Source organism: Temnothorax curvispinosus, unplaced genomic scaffold (genome assembly GCF_003070985.1).
Source record: "Temnothorax curvispinosus isolate PA1 unplaced genomic scaffold, ASM307098v1 QBEX01013630.1, whole genome shotgun sequence".
NCBI classification, from domain to species: Eukaryota; Metazoa; Arthropoda; class Insecta; order Hymenoptera; family Formicidae; genus Temnothorax; species Temnothorax curvispinosus.
Window position 1 is genome coordinate 92,802 of NW_020223410.1, and position 20,454 is coordinate 113,255.

Here is a 20,454-nt window from a genome sequence, read left to right on the forward strand (position 1 = left end):
TTCCCCGCATGTTGGATATATCGCTGGCACGTTCGGGTCGAACGGCAGGTATCGAATACCTTAATGGGAACTACCTAGAGGCGTAGCATACCACGCAAAGCGAGTAATGAGTAGAGGTAACCGAAAGTTTCGCGCAACCGCCTGGCCGCGGTTAGTTTCCAACAAAAAGTGGTGAAGCCGTACCGCGCTGCAAGTTCCGAGAGCTTCTTAAAAGAAAAAAAAACTTTAAATTCTTTTTCAGATATCACGACTTGATTGACAAGTCAATATTAACCCTTAAAGCGCACACCTCCGAAAAATTACGTAAAGCGCACTGGGGGTATGAGATACCCCAGTGTCTTTAAGTATGTACTGTAACGACGCTATTGACTATTTTATTGCATAAAAATTTCTGAATGAAGTTAAAGTCATGTATTTTAAGGATAAACAAAGGTTATAGCGATTTCTTAAAATTAACATTGTTTAAAAAATTATTGAAAAAGACATTTTAATGGGACTTAACAGAGCACAAAGTTCGGAGTGGGGTATCCTACACCCCATGTGCGCTTTAAGGGTTAAACTCATCGAAAGCTTACGACAATCTATTGGTTGCGAACTCTCATGAAACGTAGTGTACGAAAATTAAGTGTAAAGCGATACGAAAATATATCTTCACGTATTAAATCGCTTCGAAGCGCTTAACACAGCGCAATACAATACAATCGATTTATTCATACTTCGTGGCTGAATATATTCCAACCCTCTCGTGCACCGTATCAACGTGCTGCCCAATAAATATCGAAAACGAATATTCGCACGCGGTTATGACCGGTGTGTTACGTATAACTCGCGAAAAGAGCTCATCCCACGAGGTGCCATCGATCGAAAAAAAAATCTGCGGAATCTAGGGGCCGGGCAAACGAGCGACCGGACTCGAGATGGTACGTGCTATACGTCGGGCTGTTCACATCGGGTCGGGGTAACGGAGAGAAAGAGCAAAAGAGAGACAGAGAGATAGAGAGACGAGAGAGAAAGGACAGAGAGAGACGCGACCGCGGTGGGCGACGGGGGGATGGTGGCTGGTTGGAAGATAGGAGGTTGGATCGATCCTAGCCACCACCACTACGAGAGAGCGGAGCCCGGGTCTGGTACTGGTGAACCGTTCGTACGTACTGCCAAAGCCAATAGCTTCCTCTACGCAGATAGAAATGGGAGAAAAATCGCATCTCCTGCGGTTCGCCGCGACAGGCACGAATGGTTCGACGAACATGTGCCATAAACGCAGCGCGACGGACTTGGTTGCCTGATTATCGAAGAGTAATTCCTCGCGTGCCCTGCTGGGTATACGTAGCGACAGGTGGGAGTGTCGACAGGCGGCCGACCGTAATCCCGCGTATGTGAGCGCGCGCCGCACGTTTGCACGTTTGCGTCTACTCGAAACTCGCTTTGCTGGTGGAGTTTATCCAGCTTCTAGATTAGGGTTCATACGCGGGACCGCCTTTGTGCCATTCGTTCTTCCGCGAGCGATTTGCGCGCGGCAAAGCCACCGGGTACGGTGCCCGCGGTCGCGTTTCCGCGCGATGACGACGCGCGCGTAGCTTTACGGCGCGGCGGCTGGCTCGTTGATCGCTTTCGGCCTGGCAGTCACCGCGGTTTTGCGCGGTTTAAGCGCTTAGTCCGGGGAAACGCGCCGCAAAGACAATCCCTTCCGAGCGCCGTCTGAAAAGCCCAGCGATTGGCGCGGTTTGCGCCGCGCAAGAACGATTATTGACAAGCCTTCGATGTAATACCGTCCGATACCGATCGATCCTCACCAGCCTCCCTCTCGGAATTCCGTAACAAAATTCAGGACGCACGTGGTAAACATTTGCATACGCGGGGGTGAGAGAATCCAGCAAACTCCTGCACGCTTGGCTTGCTATTGATCAGACCGGAAGCCGGAAGGATTCGAAATTTTTCCGCTCGCTCGAGTCTCGATACACAATATCTCTCGTCTCACCGTCTTGAAGAGCCTCGCAACAAGTCTTGCGCAATATACCCCTGCTAACGGCGGAACGTTCTTCTGTTTTCACATGAAGGGGGGAAGAAGGGGACATCACTCTCGCGCTTTCGTTTGAGAACAAATATTTTTGTTCCTCTCCTCGATTACAGACGTAAACTTATACCGTGTACAGTGTAGCTACTTGAAGCACATCCCTGCCACAAAAAGAGAACTATTCGTCGACGTTGGCCAAAGTTTCCGTTCCGTCGAAAATTTTTCCTAACAGGATAGAGGAGACGAACAAAAATGGAGCAAATGTCTTGAAAGACACGTCTGAACGGCACTCGTATATACTTTTAAACAAAGCGTTTGTCTCTGCGAATTTAAGAAAGAACGAAGAAAATGCCGCGAAGAACGATATAATCATAATTTCATGCATGCTCGTATCTCTTTGTTATTGATGCCCGCGATCACACGTTCACCGGCGAACGCTTTAAGATGTTAAACGGCCTTTTCGTGGCGAGAACAAGAGATTCCTCATGCGAGATAAAGAACATCCATTCGCTTCGTGCTTTTACTTCAAAGCGAACGGCTCCGCTTCTACCTTCTCCTATAAGAGCATTCGCTTTTACTCGCGCGACACGATGGTAATACCGAGCGCGACAAACTCCGCATTTTCGACAGACTTCCGCCCAAAAATTCTCCATCAAAGAGAATAGAAGATCTCGGGAGTGGAAAAAGAAGGCCATCGTAATACCTTGGAACGACGAGATCTAAGATGACGGGAAAGCCGAAAGCCATCCTTGTATAAGTTTGCAACGCGACGGTTATTATGACTTTGGGACTTGCACGCCTTCGGTAATTAAGACGTCGTTGCGGTCATTACAGCGACCGCGATGCGACACCAGGGAAATTTAACGAACGCGCTACTTCTTCTCTTTCTTTCTCTCTCTCTCTCTCTCTTTCTTTCTCTAACCGCGAGAATAGTAAAAAGTCGCTCGCCCTGCGTGCCAGGCAGCTGGAAGACAGGCGAGCAACAGGTTCCCTTTCCTGTGCACACACGTAAAGCGTCCCCGTGTCGATTCCCCTATTCAATTACTCGCCTGCTCCAGTTTCGTCGTTAATCCGCGGATTCTTTACGATGGAAGGATAACGAGTCTTTTGAAAATCAATATAAGCGCGAGGGGAGAAGAGAGAGAGAGGGACAGGTATGCGTTACGTTGCGAAGAGGGTATATCGCGCGCCTTCTTCGTTCCAGAAACGTTGAACGCGCTATATTTAGATATTGTATAAAGTCAGAGAGAGAAGATCTACTTAATAACAGTAAGACGATATCACCTATCGAATATCAGGGCGATGTTTTATTAGTGCAAAATAGACGCTATCTCTCTCTCTCTCTCCTCCCCCCCTCTCTCTCTCTCTCTCGATAGCATTCGACTTTTCATCATTATGTACTTTCGCATTTGTGCCTGTTATAAAAATTCCGTTAATATAAAGATAAATTATTTAGACAAATGAGATTTTAGATTATGATTGTAATAGATGTGTGTCATATATTTTATGACGTATCAGATCTAATTTCCAATATTAAGATGACATCGTTGTGTCTTGATTTCATTTTGCTAAGAAACGGTCGTCTTAAAATCTGAAAGTGTCATCTTACCATCCTTTTATGAAAAGACCTTTTATAAAGTTAGGATACGTTACACATACGCTATTCTCGCTTAAAAACCAACTTTTCGCGAAGGCGTAGGTATCTCGTGACACTTTTTTAAGTCCTTCAGGAAAAATATCGCGCACAAACGAAATTTTCAAGTCTACTCTCGGTCTGAATAACAAGGGTCGTTTTCTAGTATTGTTTACAGCACGTCTGATGTTCCACACAAAGGGAATATTTCACTTCTATTCTACCTCCGTCTCTTCCCACGTAAAAATTTGAAGCTAAAGTGATGAGAGCATCAATCCAATTTTCTCACGAAACTTATAGATGCGTAGTTTTATTGTCCTTTCCAGACAAAATACAAAACCTAGTTATCTACGTTGATACTAAAAGAAAAAAAGTAAACGTATTTATTTTAGTTCTCCCGTAATAATTAAATTTCTCGGAATTTCCATTAAGATCGTTTTACAGTTTTAGACCTTTAATTACTATAAAATATGCTGAAAAGAACGCAAATATATACGTTGGTCAGAAATTAGTAATTTAAACTAGAACGATTTAATTCGTTGTTCGTAGAATTGTTATTTAATTAAAATTTTCACATATATTCATAATTAATATTACTTTTGTAAAGAAACATGATAATGGCATTTTCAACATAAAAGCTCGCATGTACGTAAAAAAAGTTTACGTACGCAATCATGCACGCATATTTAAACATGCATTAAGCTTATATGATACAGTGTAATATGTCGTAAATTTGTAATAATTTCCTCTCTTTTTAACAGCAAGTTTCCCGACAAATTTACTTTCATATTATGCTATGGTATGACACGTTGCGATATTGAATGCATAATCGATTCTAGCGACCGGTAGAAAATAGACGCCAGCCGCACAACGAGGAAGTTAATATAAGTTTTTTCTTCCTCCCCGCATGACGTCCTTATTAAAGAGCTACGTCCCACTTGTCAAGCATCAACCTAGTTCTCCAAGCAGCTGCGCCCGATCGTGATCGCGCCGATATAAAATTCAGAGCCTCGCGACGTGACTTTGCTTCTTATACAGCTGAACGTGTTTTGTGCCACTTCATACTTTTCTACGTACGCAACGCCACGGAATATAGATCGAACGAACCATAAAGTCGTATAGTACAACGTATAGATTGCACAGAGTGGATGTGGATAAATAGTTTGACACTATGCATTTGTACGTATAACTGCATGTCGTGATATTTTTCCCGAAACATTTTCTCTTCTATAAGTTTAAATAATCATCCTTTCTGCACATCTTTTATATAATTATTGTGATTGACGTGTTATATGGTGCAGGATTTTCAAGTTCGTGGAAATTGAAATATCGAAGTACCGAAGTGTACTTTATAATGAAATATGGGTAGAACGTAGAACTTTTGGAGAAGTAATAAATCTATTAGTAGATTCTGTTGTAAATGAAATAGTAAGTACCTTTATATTACATTTTCTGTGTAGAGTAAATTGCCCTCAAAATATTTAGTATAATCTCCGTGCTGAGAAAAAGAGATAATTTTATATGTATATACGCAGCTTCGTGCATTCAATATCTCGTAAGTCAGAATTTCGCTGGCAAAATTTCGTTTATGTACCTACACGAGATTTCTCGTCTGAGATTCCACCGTGCAATTTTTTACGCTTCCTAATTTCCTGCACCACGAAATAACTCAGTCATTCGAGAAAAAGAGGGGCGTTACACCACCGGCATTTTCTTCTTCAGAACAAACCGTGGTCGTATAGCATTCTTCGGATGAAACTTGAAACAAAAAAGAAGCCACAGCGCAAATTGCGACGCGCCGAATTCACCGGAACCGACGAGAATAATGAATATTCGCGAACGTTAATGAAAATACATTTTTCAATTAAGTCGCTGTCTATCGACGTTTTACGCGAGTACATATCGAATTTTGCTGTCACACCATCGTTCTGAATTTCTAGTTTATACGAAGCAGACCGTACCTGAATTCGTTATAAAGTGAACGTGAAATTGAAATTTCATTGGGGAATTATTAATAATGTCTAGTTAATTTTCAAACCATCACTATTATAGCTGCGGTCAAACTAAATTACGGTAAGGGTTTTTCGATGAATTTGGAAACGCTTTTGATGAAAATTAACAAATTTTAGCTTAACAACAATTTAATTTCTCATTTTCTCTCTTCCTCTCTCTCTATCTGTCTCATACATTGATTCATATCCACATTACGGCTCAACGTAAAAGATCATAGAATAATATCTTTTCATCAAATTTCTGCTGAGATACAAGCAAACGTGTTTAAAGAATTTATATAGCTTTAAAACGAGCAGTGCAATATCCTTAAAGTATCCTTTATTTATCAAAGCACGGAGATTTTATGTTCAATAACGAACCGACACAATGCCTATCGTTTTAATAAAACGTCGTAGTATGTTGCCAAGGTATTCGTATTGATATAGGAATGCGCAAATGTAACTTTTAGAACAAAAGAAACTTCCAGCCGTATCGGCTATCGTGGCCGTCGCGTTCACAAGCTTTCACAAACATCACTTCTTCGTCTGGACCGAATATAGCTGTGGCTGAACTTTGTGGAAAATTCGCAGATGGCCGAAGCGATCGATTTCCCTTGTCATAATGACATATTTCTTCGATGTTTATGTGTTTCCCTTCCCGGTGTTTGCTCAGATTTATCGAAATGACAGAAATCAACACGCCAACTCGGAGATGAAACGATATTGCGTGTAACATCATAATATATCTAAAAATATGTTCAGATTTACGGTCTTATTTTAACAACGTTAATCCGTTATGCACCTATCCAGTGATGTACCTACACTTATCGTTCGTCAATTTTTTAACGTCCACTAAAATTTTGTCAAATTTGATAGACGCGGTAGCTTAAAATGATAAAATTGTAAAGAAAATCCACTAACATTTACAATAAACCAATATTTATTATGTAGTATTATTTACTGAAGCGCGACTAAAAAGGAACAGCAAGAAAACACGTTATCGACATGTTTGCCACGTTTTATTTTCATAAATTCAAATCAATATTGCCTATAAAGAATTGCCGATAAACGGCATTTGCAAATATATTTTAACAGCTCAAAGCCGGAAAAGAGATAATTTTAACTGCCTTTCGCAGATGTTAATTATTTAATAGCTATCATTAGATGTACTCACAGAATTATTAAATATTGGAAATCAAAGAGCTCTCGTGTATGTTTGGAGCGTCAACAACGTGATAAAATCGTGTTTTTCTCTTAATAAAATATCACATGGATCTCAAAAATTTGATTTAGTCGTCGAAGATATGTAATGTATAATATCGAGAATGAAGAAGCTGCAGCTAACGATGGCCTCTCATTGAATTTTCACTAAAAATCCTACTCCGAAATTATGGTAGAATCTATCATTAAAATTTCATCTCGTAATGAGACACTCTATATGCACGACTTTTATCTGCAAAATGCGGAGAAAGAATAAACAGAAACGTTGTGCCCGATACACCGCGCGCTACTGTAGGGTTAATGCAACGACACGTGGCTGTTTGATTATTTTTATCGATTTCAATTTACTCATAATTGCGTCGTATATGAATAAATGTTATACAGTACGCTCTTACTTTCGTTTTAAAATTAACGACTTAAGAAAGTTTAATAAATAAATTCTAATTCTGTTAAAAACGAAACATGTCGTAATAAATTATTTTTTATAAATACAGTTTCGTGTATGTATATTTCCTACTTTTGTAAGAATGAGGGTAAAATTACGAAGGCGCTTCCGCCCTTTCTTTTCTTTCTCTCAACTCTGTAGAATATTTCTTTTAAATATATCGTATAATCATATAGGTATTATATAATATTTTCTGGAAAAAAAAGAAGAAGAAAGGTATTGAAAAGGATAATCCTGCTTTTACGATAGGCGTTCTTGCTTAATATGGACGGAACTTACGCAGAGCGGAAGCTTAAACTCATGGAAATACGCCTGCGAAAATGCGGATCTGTGAGAACAGAGAAACGGAACATCGGTTCCACTTAAATCCCACTTGATCCCGACGCTAATCCTATAGCACCAGTAAATGCCTCTGATAACTAACATCCACTCGCAGGAGCGAACAAAATAAGAGACTTCTCTCAAATCTCGTTTTTTTTTCTGAGTGACGTAAAGCTTTACGTCAGAATTGTATAGAATGTTTAATCGCGCGGTTTTACAAATAAATCTGACAGATTAAACGAATCAGTGGCGAATCGACATTCCTGTGAAGAGACGCTCGTCCTTCAAGCGAACATTTTCGCGATTAACCGACCATGTGGATCTTCTCGGTCCAAGTAGGCCATCCTTTTTCATCATTGTCTCAACGTGACCGGTGACATTGGACAACGGCGCGTCTCGATATCGACCATCGGGAGTTTCGAAGGCAATAGGAAATTAGCACGCGATATGGGCGCGCGCGAATTAGATAATGTATCCCGCCGTCGCGTCGATTCGCAGCCCCGCTGCGGCTGCTATGCGCGATAACTCTCTTCCCGTGATTAGATTACTTAAAACTGTCGCGATTGAATCCTCATCCCGTCGACACCGACGATAAATCCGGTACGTTCGGCAGTAAGTTATAATCGAATCCCGTTATGCAATAGGAAATCGATCATCGTAAATATGCGGGTAATATCCGCGCGCGTGCGAGAGAGAGAGGGGGAGAGAGGGAGAGAGGAAGAGAGGGGGAGAGAGAGAGGGGGAGAAAGAGAGAGGGAGAGAGAGAGAGAGAGAGAGAGAGAGAGAGAGAGAGAGAGAGAGAGAGAGAGAGAGAGAGAGAGAGAGAGAGAGAGAGAGAGAGAGAGAGAGAGAGAGAGAGAGAGAGAGAGAACAGAAACGTTCCAATAATATTTCACGAACCACCTTTTTTATCATCATAAAATTTTTACCGAGTGTATACAGATGAGTGAACTATTGATTACACTTTATTCATAAGATTTTCATTTACACAATTCTCGAATTAATGCGAAACAAATAGAAATGGTTTGTTTTCAGATACGATATAGTATCCACTGAAGTGGGCTTTTATTTCAACGTTATTCACACCATACGCGTCTAAATAGATTAATTTGGACGTGCCAGCATCCATCGCATCTTCCGATATATTCGGGCATTTACTCAATAATCACTAGGTAATGCATTTAATTAAGGAAATCTGTGAAACGGTGGTCTCTCTGATTATTACAAGTGATATAATGCGATCGTTCGATGTCCCACTAAAACCCAATATCGCATTACGCGGCGGCGCACATACGCAGTGAGTCACATATATACACACACACGCACCCACACACGCGCGAGTTCATCACTTCGCTTATATAATTCCATCCCAAAGATAACTTTAGTGTGGAACACGATTATATACACTCGACACGCACACGCACATCCACACACGCACACGCGTATATAGAAAATTGTCATGCGGAATTATGGAGAGACGATAAAACGAAATTATTAGAGGTACGATCGGTTAGCAATAACACTCTCTTCAACCGACAAGCCTCGATCATTTTCCCATCAGTTTAAGTGCACTCGGTCGTCATTTACTTACGCGCAAACACTTCAGGTGAGACCAAACTGATTACGAGGAGAATTAGACGTCTTAATATATCGACATTTAAAGAGAGCTCGAGTATCCGTTCGCTTGGGTGACGAATCTCGATTTTATTTCAATTTAATAAGAGCTCAGGATGACAAATTTCGTTTCGATTACACTTTATTACGAACACACGATGAGATATATATGTATACATATATAGCGCTCCGGATCTCACGAACCGCTTCCTTATACTTATAAATTCCGTCACAGGCTTCTAATCAATTTTTTCCCCTTAACAAAAATGCCGAGCAAGATCAACCTCATTCATCACAGTTGCCAATTTTCAAAGATAAAATATCTCTCTAACTTTACGTGGAACGTAATCTTGGAAAATCGGATTTTCCACGATCTTCTGTCATTTTCTTTCAAACGTTTTTTTTCCTCCCGCTCTTTTTCTTAGGATATCGATGCAAGCTTGAGCGCGCAAAATAATGAAAAGAAAACAGGATGTCTCATCATTTCTTGCGCCAAGCGTTTTCTCGCCCCCAGACCACGTTATTATAATTTAATTTATGCCAGCCATCGTTATTAAGCCAGATTTACGATGGAATTCTCACGGGGACACGTAGCGCGACGCCATGGTCGATGAACCTCCTATGGATACGCGCCAGTTATAAGATTTATTGCAAGTCACTGAGCGTCGAGATTCCGCTTTGCACGCTTTAAAGCGACGCTTAAATACATTTTGAGAGACACGATATAGTAATGCGCTTCCAAGTCTACGTTGGACGTCGAACGTCGTCTATATTAATAGCTTCGATTTATTACTTTGCTTCTGTCAGATAGCGCTTTCAGATGGTGCGAAAAGAGAAGAAAAACGACTGAGCTGTGCATTTAACGGTAGAATTTTACGAAATTTTTTGCGCAAGATGTTTATGAATTCATTACAAAATCAATGTCCAAAAGATTTTCTTCAAAATTTAATATAGAAATGGATATACACAATAAATATGATGCTGCGCCCGAAATTCCGTTCACGTGGAAAATTTCAGTGGTAACTTTGGCGGACCAGATTATCAGTGGATGCATTCAGGAAATTAAACTGTTGCAGCTGAGCACTAGATTGTGGGGTACCGATATGTAGAAAATCACATAAATAACAATAGGTCATACACATACCGCCGTAAAATCTATCAAAATATTTGGAATCACGAAATTCAATAATTGTAAAATAGCTTCGCTCGCATGTTATAACGTTATGACAGATACAAAAAGCGCAATGTAATTGATGACTGACAGTTAATTTGAATATTCAAATAAAGACAGCAGGGAAGAGACAGAGAAATAGAAAAAGCGAAAGAGAGAGGGAGGAATAGAGAGAAAGAGAAAAAGTAAAAGGTGAAAGAAAACGAAAAATTACTAGACGACATCACTAGCGAGCATGACATAAACTCTTTAGTAAGATTTAGTAAGACACATCATACATCGTATGCTTGCCACATCTGTTCTGATAGAAGTATGTTTCAAAATTTTACTAAATTTTCATCCAGTAAAACTTCATGTTTAGTACTTTGTCGTCGTTTTCCACGAAAAGTTTTAAAAGTCCATCAAAATAATGTTCAATACCTAAAAAGAATCGTGAAAATTTTCTTTTATCAAGGGAGTAACTAATTGATATGTATACTAATTTCTGAAAAAAGTTCTTCCCCAGAATTTTGTTTTTTGCAAATTGAAATGTGATAATGGGAAAGGAGATAAAAAGCTGGAAATGCGCAAATAAAAACTGAAAGCCCTGCTGCGGATTAAAATCGTTTATACAATTATTGCGCGTTCGTATCTTATATATTTATATACAATACGTATAGTGAGTATCAGTGTATTACCCTTCTTCCTGTTTTTTTCAATCGGATATAATTAAATTATCTTACGGAAAAAACGACTTTGTATAAAGAACTTTGTGCAAAATTTAAAAATATAAAAAAAGCGATTGTTTTCAGTTTCAAAAAATTTTGAATTTGTACGTAAATATGCAATATAATATACATATATTTAATATAGCAATAAAAATATATATACATAAAATCTATACATATAAAAATTACGAATATTAAAATAGATTAATATATGTAAAACTGAGCAGCGTCAACCTGTCATAAATAAAATAAATAAAATAAAGAAATAAATTAGAAATTAAACCCGTACTTCTATTTTATTTGTTTGCTCTAAACTTAAGAAAAATAATCTACAAATAATAAGTAATAAATAAATTATTTATAACTCTTCAAATAAATCGTATTTAAATATAAAATATAAATAAAATTTAAAACTAAATTTTTATTTTCTCATTTGTTATTTATCAGTTAAACAAAAACTCGTCCAAAGGATTCTGCAGAAAATAAAATAATCATTCGTTCATTACTAGCATTCACTAGCAATTCACTGGCAAAAATATCCCCAGGTTCTCAATTCTCTTTATCAAAAAACGTTTCAAATTTTATATTGTTTAAAAAGATTTCATTTAACCATCCATCCAATGTAATATGTATCGATTAACGATATTCAAGTCGTATAGCATTAGTATGGATAAGGAATGAATTGAACGTGAACTGAACGCTGACTATACGTGGCTGTAATAATAAATGCAATCTTCGACACTTTATAATATATATTCACTTTTCGTGAATACTGAATATATCATATTTCCCCTCTTATCAAACATTTTCCTTCTTCCTCTTCTTAATCTAGTTTCAGTTTGTAATTTAATTTTCAATAATGCGTTTAGATTAATGTTAAATTTGCCCAAAATCGTTCCTCTATTATTTTACATTTCGCAAATATTCATTACGAATCGCGCGCTTCGTAAGATTAATACGTATAGCGATTCACACAATTGGGAATTCGGCGGTGTCGGGGGACCAGGCACGTGACAACGAATTCGGAGACATCGAGAATTCGCTGAATTCACGAATTTATTTCGGGACTAATATATGCTCAGTGATTGTAGATAATCCACGTACTAATTAAAGTCATCTGAAATGGCGCCAAGTGCTATTAATGATAATCCGAATCAAGTTTACGGTTAAATAAATTTTATACAGTATCACTTTTATCCACGTTAATACCAATATTGCTTTTTGCGAACAGGTCGAAAGTGAAGCCATAATTATGCAATCTTGCCCTCCCCTCTCTCTCTCTCTTTCTCTCTCTGTAATTTTGTAATGGTATTCGTATATCATTTCATCAGTAGTGGTGTATGGTCATGCTATTTACGAGTTCGTCCTCATTTGTGGTACGTATAAAATATATGTACGTGTACACGTGTGCGTGTTTGGGTGGATATATTAGAAAGCTACTAAATATATAGTAAGCGAGCTTGTGCACAGGAAGTAATCTCCCGGTTTTAATCGATAATCTATCAACCGCTCGCAGTTTTTACTTCCCCCTTTCGATGTCATAATTATTATTAAAATAACCGCAGGGAGTGACGTAATTCAGCGCACATATACACTTGAGAACCGTAATCTGCGGGACCGGAGGAGATCAATGAGGGATAACCTTTAGCGCTCGCGTGTCGATACGACGCTTTTCCGCTCTGCTCTCCTCGCTCGCCTATCTCTAATGATGCTTGAACGAAAGCGTATACACGCGTACGTAATCGCGTATTCACGAGCGGCTTGGAAACGCGCGTCCTGGAAAACGCGACGCCAGGTCTCCAAGTGGATGGTTAAAGAGCGACGTGAAGAAAGCTTGATCGCATGTTCGAGAGGGCAAAACCCCGCGGAATTAATAGCTTCAAATGCGCGCGGAGGGATCAAGAAAACGAGGAGATTAAACGCGCGGGAGGATGGAGAGGTAGACCGCATTAAGTCGGATCGCATATAAAGTACGGCGCTTCGATGACATTATAGCTTGAACGCTCTCATAAAGGGAGACGACGCGCGGACCGGGCTGATCGCGTAATCAGGCTTGAGCAAAGCGCACGAGATTATATAAAATCCACACAACGGCGAGTCGCCGATCGCGAGGAGGGATAGGAGGGGGATCAATGAAAAGTAACGGAAATGCATCGACGAAGAACCAGATAACGGTAACTATCACAATGCGCTACGTCACAGAGCGCCCACGCAAATGGTCTTGTTTTATCCAAGACCACCGAGAGAAAAACGCACCAGTATCCTCTCGCCGCGTTTATATTCGTTACGCGCTGCAGTGTTCCTCTTCTTATTTTTACCGATTTAACATACGAAAGAACACGTAAAATTCGTTTATTTCAGCCGTGGGCGAGCTTAAAGTCGTCGCAATTGATGCCGACTAAAGCGGTCGCATGCCTTAAATCGGGTTATGTAATAAAATGTGAAAGCTTTTAACGAATGGTCGTACACGCAACATTGCATATTCCTCTCTTTACACTCGGTATAGAGAAACATAATAACGTGCTTTATTGTCATCTATGAAGAAAATAATACATATATGTGTAGATAGATTATTATTATTAATCTATCTAAATATGTATTATAATATAGATAAATATAATCTATATTGTAATATATATTTATATATTAAATAATATAGATTATACAGATAATATAGATAATGTAGATAAATAATATGAATAATAATAGATATATATCGTCATCTATTATAATTTATCATCTATTTTATATATCAATTTTCGGTACACAAACGCACTTTTTTCGAACGTTCGACATAGGAATAAGTAATACTCGAGTAAATATTCATCCCCTTTCCCGGTGAATATGACGGTGACGATGCAACCGGAAACTGCTTACGCGTATCGACCGTACCGCAGAAATATGAACTTTTTATATCAAGAGACACGGTAGGCGACGAGCGTCGCGAGGAAGGCTCGGTCGCGCCTTGAAACGAATCGCAAGGATGCAAAATTAACGGTCGTCGTTTTGAAGTCGCCCGTCGGCACTGAAGCGACCATGAATCCGGAACTTCCCGGACGAGCAATAGTCGAGCTTTATCGAAAGACCCAACCGTGCATAAAGCACAAAGCGATATTATATATATAAAGAACAAGTGTCGTCCATGCTCGTCGGCCGAGCGACTCTCGTGTTTCTGTTAAAATGCATTTAGCAAAGGAACTTTTCTAGCTCGCCTCCGACGACTCCTTTGTCGACGAGCACTCTTCCGCCGGGAAGAGAGAACCGCGACGAGCGATTTTCTCGACTGCGTGATATCTGTGATACTTGCCGACGACGCGCCCGATTATTCCGCACGGTCGTCGTTCCGTTTCGTTAACTGCGCGCGAAGTAGGTACTCGTTAACTGCGTGTGTTCGCTTTATACTTACGGTACCAAAATTATTTCGCGGCGAGCGACGATAACGCGAGGCGTTGCGTAATAGTTATTTGTGTAACAAGTGCTGTAAGTTGGAAATTGGACGTGCGGAGTGGACGCACGAGCCGGAGGCAAGTGCGATCACCCATACGTCCAATTTTCAACTTAACACACGTGTTACACACCCTATTTTATATTACAAGTGCGTGGAAAGTGGCCCATTACGCGCGTGTCACGCGCGTAATGTGCCACTTTCCACGCACGTGTGATGTAAACATTTTTGCGATTCAAATACATTTTTAGCGATTCGACGCATCGAAATACTGAATACATATCAGTCATCGATTCGGCTTTGCGCTGTATAGAGAAACGAACAATACGATCGTTGTTGACGATATAATTAGTAAAATTCCGCTTGGATTACAACTCTATTAACTTTGTACTAATTGTACCAATTTGACCTTAATTTCAATAGAAACGCCCGCGCGCGCGGAGTTTACAGAAAGGATCATAGAGAATTGCATAACTCCGCAATTATTTCAATACACACAACTCATTCATGCTAACACGGGTGTTTATTAAATTTCCGTAGTTTGTCACCACTAACAGACGAGAGAAAATGTTATTTATCTCTTCTTATACTAAGCGCGAAAGATAAATGTGCCTGCTGTTTCGCGTGCACAAACATCCGTTTAAAATTTACGGTATCTTATTATGTGACGGTGCCCGATTTAAATCGACCGTGCAACCGCAAGAAGTTTAACCGGCATCGGTTACTTGCACATGCAATAACTTTCAAGCTCGCCCACTTGCTCCAATAAAAGAGTTCCAGATGAAAAACAATGAAAGAATAACAAAACATGAGTTACAAGCGCCGAGTTTCGAAATGTCAGCCTGCGTTAATATAATGGTGGACACATACGCGTGGTTTCGATCCGTGATGTATCACGCTCGTTCGCACGCCGGCGGTGATGTGTGCGGGCCGTGATTCATTTACTATTCTTCGTACCTGCTGAAATCGCAGTAATGATTTTCCAGCTGGGGTAACCCGCGATTGCGCATTTTTATATACACCCAGCGAAAGAAAAATGGATGCGAGACGTTCGTTTCAGCTTCGAGGATTCTACCGTGCATCCGCTTTGTACACACAAACACACACACACACACACGCGCGCGCGCGCGCACACATATATATATTATATGCATAAATATGCATAAAACGTGACGATACTTCGAAAGATACGTTTATATAACAATCGGAAAGTTACTAAAACTGAATGGCTATTGTATAATGATTGAACAGAACAAAATGATAATTTATTTATAGTTCTTAAACAAAAAATTGATTTTTTATGTCCAATTTTTTCCAAGTATTGACATCGAATTTAATACAAGTACATCTTCGAATTAATTATAATCATTCAAGGTTATAGTCGTACCTCTAATTCTAAAATATTTAGACAAAATTCAGATATATGGCGATGTAACGGTGATTCTAAAAACTAAACATAATAACCCGCCTACTTATTATTCCGAGTTTGAAAAAAAAACCTTTTTTTTATTGAGGAGCTATTAAGAAAAATAAGTTATTAACGATAACTTTATAAAATTTTTCACATCTTGTATATCTGTGAAATAATATATCAACTTTTATTCATAAAATATTCTCAAAAAATTCACTCCTACATAAAATATTGGACAGTACATAAGAAACACACCATTGTATATATTTTTTACACTATATGCTAATAAAAATGATAAGTTTTTTCTATAGTGTTATTTCATTCATTGCAAAATAATAATATAAGGTAAACTCGGGTAAGATGGCCATACGGGAAAGATGGCCAACCCATGTTCATTCGATGTTTCTTCATGGCGAGCTACATTGAAAGAACATAGGTTGGCCATCGTTCCTGTATGGCCATCTTACCCGAGTTTACCCTAGTATATTTACCCTAGTATATTTATTAGTTTCAGCAACTTCTCGATTGCCATCCCGTATATTTCCTTCAAAAGCATCGCAGATGAAAATGCCACGAAATTCGTGAGAAAATTCGTAAGAAAGTTCAGTCAAAAGTTAACTCGTGAATATACGTTCTAAATTCCGTATCCCTTTCAGTAGCTTTTCAATTGCAAGAATTTCCAATTTGGCAAATCACAAACGGTTCACAACCGAGAAAGTGCAACTATGTGTAAAATGAATCGACATAGCTGTGGTTAAGCAATCGTATGTTTGTGAAAGGCACCGTTATACATCAAAGTCACGAGGAGACGACAATTTAATCACAACTTATTATTGATGTAGCTTTAAGTGTCAATAACACAAAACTTCTGCTTAAAGTGAGAAAAGGTGGATTATTTTCATCGATTGATTTCCGTAAATTTAGCGTTACGGTATTTCTAGTCGCAAACTATATACTGCCATAAAAGAAAATAATTGAAAGGAGAAGAAGAAGGATGAACTAAAGAACCAGCATCTGCAGGAGCTTTTTAAATGCTTATGCAAATCCGCATCGCGTATTTGACTGCGCACTTTCCTGTCGAGTGCTCTTTGCGAAGGATCTACTATAAGCAGCGATAAACGCCTGATGCGTTTCTATCCGATTAGGAGATGAAATACCGCGTTATACTTTTGATTAAGGAGAACCTTGATCGTCTTGAGTACTAAATTTTTCAAACAAACGCGCCTGGAATCTCTACTTCATAGTATTACAAGGTCCGTTTTATATATACTCGGTCAGCTTTACGACAATAATTATTATCTAATTTTATATCTCACGCACTCGCATTTCTCATAGATGCTTGAAGCAATAGCCATAAATTTTACGCAGGAAAGGAAAAAAAACTTGCTCGCGCGAATCTAAAAGTCGCTATACGCTATGAATAAAATTCTTTTCAAGCCCACATCACACGATTAATCTCGTTAATAATTCCTATCTTCTATTCTTCCAATTTTGAATTACAACGCACATATTCGAACGGCCTTTGACAAATTTTGCGATATTATTCGTAATAAAGGTTTTTAAAAAAGAGACATCTCGTATCGCGAACAGCGCGGAGCGATGCTATTGTCTCTGTAATGAAATTTCAGCAAGAAAAGCACGGAGGGAGAACTGCACGTTTTACCACACGTGGCGGGTGTTTTTTCGACGTAATTATCAGTTGCTAAAAAATTCAACATCGTTATCGAGAAAGTGCTCTTACTCGCGCCCAATACCGTGCAACGTATTAGCGACAGTTATTGTCGTTACCAATATCATTAGACGTCAACGGGAAAAGTTTAATGTTTTAAAAGTTCCTCTAAAGCGAAACGACGAACGAAGCGCGACTTGCGCGAGCGCGCGCGTGTTGCGCTTCGCAGCTTTATTCGAATGAGAAAATGGAATTTCAAACGAGGCACTCCAAACTACTCCGGCCTTTCTGTACTTCAGCAACGCAAAGTAAGACTTACTGCTTTCGTAAGATAAGATAAAGCACGGGAATACTCCGTTATACAACACGAAGTAAGCATCGCCGCCGTTTTCTCTAAGATACGCGACTTAATCCCTTAGATGTAGGCGCTTCTCATACATAAATTAACGTATAAGGATCTTTCTGCTTTCTCCATTCGGTTGTGGAAAACGACAAATTCCGAACCTTCACTAATGAGCTACTCAAGAAAAAATTATTATAAAGAAATTTTTTAAAAGTTAAGTATTGATTGAATCTATATAAAATAGTGCCACTCTCGTTTCGTAATCGACTTGATTTAACGAAAGGACCCGTCGGAAGTGTAAGCTTCTATCTCTTTTTCCAAGTGATTTCGTATATCAACATTTGTGTAACGCTTAATGATGTTTATGAACTTTGGATTAAATTAAGCATAGTCTGTACATTTATTCGTTGCAGCTTTCTCTCAGTACATCCAACCGGGTTAATTATCTCGGTCTACAGCGTAGGCGTCGAACTCTAGCGTTGCCCTCCGCGATTACTACTTTCGAGTAGGAAAGTTCACGCCAATTGAGTGACCGATCTGCAATGGATGCAGGCAATTGATTAATTATGCACGCGACTACGCGAAAGGGACGTAAAAGAGACCTTACTTCTTTACACGAAAGCTGCGAAAGTTAGCCGTAACTCGTTAATGAACTAAAACTTTAATCATCCCGTTACCGCAAATGTTGCACAAAAAGTAATACTGATGAATAGCACGCAGAACTGTTTTGCGAAGTTCGTTATATGCGACCGACTTGTCATAAATGCGTGTTTGTTACATTTACGCCAATTATTGGCTTTATGCGAATCGTTATTTAAAATTTAATAGTAAAATATTTCAATATGTTACAGTAAAAATTGTATATTGCGACAACTTTGTATAGTTTAGCATACTTATACTCTTTTTTGAATATCTAAATATTATTACATCTTCATACCTTCTTTTATTTTAATTGCATTTTTGCGATAATATCTAATGTAATTCATATCTCGATTGATAAAATTCGTATTGTAAAATGTACTTCAATTTTAAAAACTTTTAAATTAAATTTATTCTTAAAAAAAATTTTTTTCTATAAGCATATTTGAAAATTAATCTACCGTCTCTCAATGTGTTGAGGCGTAAAATTTGTTACTTGCCGCAAAGTAACTTTTAGCAAATTATATTAAATAAATTGTAGATATTGCGGCAAGATCCAGAGGTGTTTTTGATCAGAATAACATTGACGGCGGCCTCAATTAATCATTCAATTAATCATAAAATGTCGGCCCTCCCCACAAGAGTCGTCGCCGCTCCGCGTCTTAGGGTAATAACGCAACAATTAAGGGGCGAATATACGCGCCCCGTTTCGCCGCCAGATTTCCTACCGCTTGCTTATCGGAGCCGCTCTCGTTAGTTCCACCTGCCGCGGACTTACACGTCGAGGCTCTCATTAGCTAGTCGAATGAAGGTGCGTTAACGCTCGCGGAAATCGAGGGGGTGCCCGAGGGACCCCGAGCGTGTGGCTCGGCAAGGGCGCGTTTTACGTCGGCCGCCATTTACGTGGCGTGTGGCAGGAAGACATCTAGGCGTGTAGAGGTGGCTGGCGGTGGGAAAATCCTTCGCGCGATGACGAGGACGACGACGACGACGGGCTCGCGTGCCCAGCGTCGGCGTAGTGAGACTCTCTCACCGGCGAAACACCCCTGACCCACCTGTTACTATCGGCAGTCTATCTGACCACGCGAGAAAGAAAGAAAGAGAGAGAGAGAGAGAGAGAAAGAGAGAGAGAGAGAGAGAGAGAAAAGGGGTAAAAAAAGCAACGGGAAATCGCGCCGCGCCTCTCGTTCCACGTACTCTCTCGTGCGTGACCTTTGTGACCACAGCGGAAAATACTTGCGACGTCGACCTGAGAGAAAATAACACGTTGTTTGTAATAACCTGCACCTTCTCTCTCTCTTTTTCTCTTCCTGCCTCCTTTTCTCGCCGTATCACCGATCATATACCTGCCACCCCGAATTTGCATACGTTTCTCCTCCCACCTCGTAATTCGCGGGCCATAAAGATGTCCGCACCAGCTCGGGCACGAGACGCGACGCGACGCGAGCGAACCCCCATTTTCTACCTTCGCGTCGTACTCCAGTTAAGAGCACCCCCGTCAAGACGTTTAAACTTCCAAGACGTTTTACCTAACGAAAAATACATATCTCCACGATTTCGATATATTTTCATTAATATCGGGAAACAAAATACGTTTCCTCCGATCGTCAGACAAGTTTTAAACATCAGACGAACATCGTTCGTTCTTATCTATTTCAGAATGATTTTATCATTGTGTGTATAATTTTGATGCGAGAGTATTAACAAGCATGTCGGCCGATCGCCCTATACGAGTCGTACGCGCGCCGATCGCCGAAAATCAGCCCTTCGGCGATTAATTCGTCGAGAGCGACGCGTCGCAGGTAGATCACAGAGCCCCCTCCCGCGGGA

The 20,454-nt window shown here is 39.7% G+C and overlaps 1 protein-coding gene across 10 annotated transcripts in view; it reads right to left on the minus strand.

Annotated features, from left to right (window-relative positions):
* Positions 1–20,454, minus strand: part of LOC112463756 (synaptotagmin-7) — a 165,628-nt gene that overhangs the window by 26,208 nt on the left and 118,966 nt on the right. The gene's annotated exons all lie outside the window — the stretch shown is intronic.